The sequence below is a fragment of the Cannabis sativa genome, chromosome 6 (assembly GCF_029168945.1).
Source record: "Cannabis sativa cultivar Pink pepper isolate KNU-18-1 chromosome 6, ASM2916894v1, whole genome shotgun sequence".
Classification (NCBI taxonomy): Eukaryota; Viridiplantae; Streptophyta; class Magnoliopsida; order Rosales; family Cannabaceae; genus Cannabis; species Cannabis sativa.
The window spans coordinates 23217168-23220789 of record NC_083606.1 but is presented as its reverse complement, the minus strand read 5'-3'; the positions used below and the strand labels follow the sequence as shown (position 1 = coordinate 23220789).

Sequence of the window (3622 nt, the reverse complement as noted above, 5' to 3'; positions counted from 1 at the left end):
CTTTTGAGGGGCAGTTTAGTATTTTGTATTTAATCAATTTAATATGTATATGTATGGGTTTTGTCGTAAATTAAGATTTTAGGCTTCCTATATAAAGGCCTTAACTCTAACTTAGAAAACCTAAGTCATTAAGCCTCAAAATCACTCCCCTATAGTCTCTCTTTCTCTTTCTCTCTGCTACAAATCCAATAGGGCCTCCTCTCTTCATCTCTCTCATACGCCACTCTCTCATTAGAGATCTGCCTACTGATTTATGTTTTGTATCCTTATAGAGAGCTATATTAGATCCCACCTATAGTGATCTGAATAGTATTATCTCTAGGTATCTATACAACCAAAAAGAGAAGTAGGTCATTACCCGTTATCATAAAGGGGTGAACCTCTATAACAAATCTATGTGTTTATACTCTTTCATTCTATATGTATTACACGTGGCAATCATCAGATCTATACGACCCCGCTGTCAGTTGATCATTTTTTGAGGTTAACACATGTAATGGAAAAATGAGATTTTTTTTAATTAGATATAAAAATTATGCATAGAAACTCAAAATTTTCTAATTATGCCAATTAATAGTGCACCCTTATATATATACTCTTTTATATATGTATGTGCTCTTATATTGTTTATATTTACATGTATTTTGAGTATATATTGTGTTGTTATTCTTGTCTTCTTTTAATTTTTTTATTTACTTGTATTATTGGTTAGACAGTTATGACAGTTTATTTAATCTCATTTAATATTTTGTAATATTTTACTTAAAGTTGTAATAGTCTTAGGGCCAGTTTGGTACAGCTGTGCTGTGGGAAAAATCAGTTGCAGTTGTGCTGTGAGAAAAAGCAACTGTAGCAAAACTGTGGAAAAAAGTTGAGCTGAGTGTTTGGTAAATTATAAATTTTTAAAGTACTGTGAGTTGTTAAGATCTATCATAATGATAATGATAATGTTATAATCTAGTTTATTATAATCACAAATATGTAAAAACTTATTTTATATAATATTTTATTTTTTATATATTTTTAATTTTTTTTTCAAATATAAATTTACATGCATTTGATAAAAATAAGTTATAGTATTTGTTTATTATGTTTTATCAAATGTAAAAATAAAAAATTAGAAACTCAAGTATATAAAAAAATTCTAGGTTGATGTTGTTTGTTAATATTAAAATAAAATATAAATTATTTTTTAAAAAATAAGAGATTTAATAATGATTTATTTTATTATAATTAGTTTATTTTAATTTTTTTTAATATGTAATAAAGAAGTAAATATGGCTTTAGTACAAAAAAAGTTATTATAGTCTTTTAATCAAAACAACTTTTTCTAAAAGTTGGGTTGGAGCAGCTTCAGCTTTTAGCTGTAGCTTCTCCAAAAATTCTTTAAAAAGTTATTTTTTGACTGTTTGCCAAATACATTTTTATCACAGCTTTTTCAAAAAGCAGCTTTTAGCTTTTTCAAAAGCTGTGCCAAACGGGCCCTTAATTCTTTTCGTTCATTATCTTTATTTCTTCCATTTGGATCTCATATTTTTCCTAACAAGACCTATGACACTATTGATTTAATTAAACAAACATTATTAGAAGTTTTTGCTTTAAGAAATATGAGAATTTTGATTTTTTTAAATGGGAAATTGAAATTTGTCATTTAAAAAATTAAGTGTCGTTTGGTAACACTTTTGTTTTTTAATTTTTTAATCACAAAATGAAAGCAAAATTTTTGCTTTTAAAAAATTTATTTTTGAAAAACGAAAATGCGTTTTGTAATCACTTTTGTTTTTTAATTTTAAAAACAGAAAACAAAAGTGTGTTCTGTAAAGTTTATTTTTATTTTTATTTTTTGATTTTATTTAAGTCGGATCTAGGTCCGGGGTCGGATTCGGGTTCAAGTCAAAAGCCGGGTTTAGCGCCAGGGCCGTAGGGAGGGGATTTGGGTCCGGGTCTGGTCATAATCTAAAAGATTGATTAAGAAAAAAAAAATTGTTTAAAAAAATATTAAAAGTGATTTTTTTTTTGTTTTTAAAATTTTGATTTCTAATTATAAATTTGAAAAGTAAAAGCAGTTTTATAGAACATGTTTTTAAAAAATATTTTCACTTTTCTACTTTTAAAAGTAGAAAACTGATTAAAAAAGTGTTATCAAACGCCACCTAAGTTTATGTGTTAACATTTTTAAAATTATATTATAATTTTTAAAATTATATTATAAAATATTATTATGTTAATATAAAAAAAAATCATAATTACTATAAAAAGAAATATGGAGAAGAACGGGGATTTTATCAACTAAATATGAAGTGCATAATCATGTTTGTGATAATTATTTAAGAAGATATTAAATTACAAAAGAAAACCATTTAAAAAAAGAATTACAAACGAAAGGAACATCTACAAAGATAAAACAAAGGGTACAAAAGACACTAAAATACTTAGTTATATGGATATATAAGTGATGTGAGATGTAAACTTTTTAATTATTCATGATACATATATATGTAAGAGATGTTTTATAAGAGAAAATTTGATTTTCTATACTTAGAAAATCAAATTTTTTTTTCCCTAAACCAAAAATTTAAAACCTAAAAAAACTATTCCTTTTTTTTCAAAACCCCAAAAATACCCCCCTCACAATATTCTCTCTCTCTGCATCATCTCTCTCTCCCTCTATCTCACCCCAACCGCCCACCCTCACCCGAACCACCCTCACCCACCCACGTCAACCCCAACGCCGATCACCACCCTCACCCCCGTCGACCACGACCCCAACCCCTCCGACCCCAACCCCAACCCGAAAGAGCAACCCCAGTCCGACCCCAACCCCAGTCTCTGAAACTTTTTTTTTTTTTCCTGCGATTTGAGAGAGGGAAGAAGACAGAGGTCCGATGGTCGGACCTTGGGGGTCCGATGGGTCCGACCATCGGACCCATCGGACCCCAAGGTCCGACCGTCTTTTAAATTTTTTTTTTCTGCGATTTTGGAGAGAGAGGAAGAAAGAGGTCCGATGGTCGGACCTTCGGGTCCGATGGGTCCGATGGTCGGACCCATCGGACCCGAAGGTCCGACCGGCTTTTAATTTTTTTTTTTTTCCTGCGATTTGAGAGAGAGGGGAAGAGAGAGGTCCGATGGGTCCGATTGGTCGGACCCCATCGGACCCCATGGTCCGACCATCGGACCTGGGGTGTGGGATTCTTGGGACCGGCTAGATAGAGAGAGAAAGAGAGATAGTTTTAGTTTGGGGGTATTTTTGGGGTTTTGAAAAAAAAAAGGTATAGTTTTTTTAGGGTTTAAATTATTGGTTTAGAAATCAAATTTTTTGATTTTCTAAGTATAGAAAATCAAATTTCCCTTTATAAGTGCACCTTATATACGTCCAAAACAAAATAGTTGGAGAAAAAAATAAATAAGAGTAGGTTGTGAAATAAGGCTATACTTGTCAATAAAAATATCACCTTTGGATAAAATGGTCATGAATTACACCAATAACACTTTTATATAAGTAAAAAATAAAAAAGCAGTATTTTTTCTTTTTTGAGAAAAATGTACATCTATTTCTCTTCTTTTTTATCCACACATTTATTTATTTTATTATTGGTATAATTATCGGTTTTCGTGAAGGAAT

The 3622-nt window shown here is 30.1% G+C and overlaps 1 long non-coding RNA gene across 1 annotated transcript; it reads left to right on the top strand.

The window, feature by feature from the left end:
- Positions 1-2390: 2390 nt before the first annotated feature.
- Positions 2391-3250, top strand: LOC133038821 (uncharacterized). Its single transcript, XR_009688333.1, has 2 exons — positions 2391-2999; positions 3060-3250. It is a non-coding gene; the product is annotated as an uncharacterized LOC133038821 (long non-coding RNA).
- Positions 3251-3622: the final 372 nt, after the last annotated feature.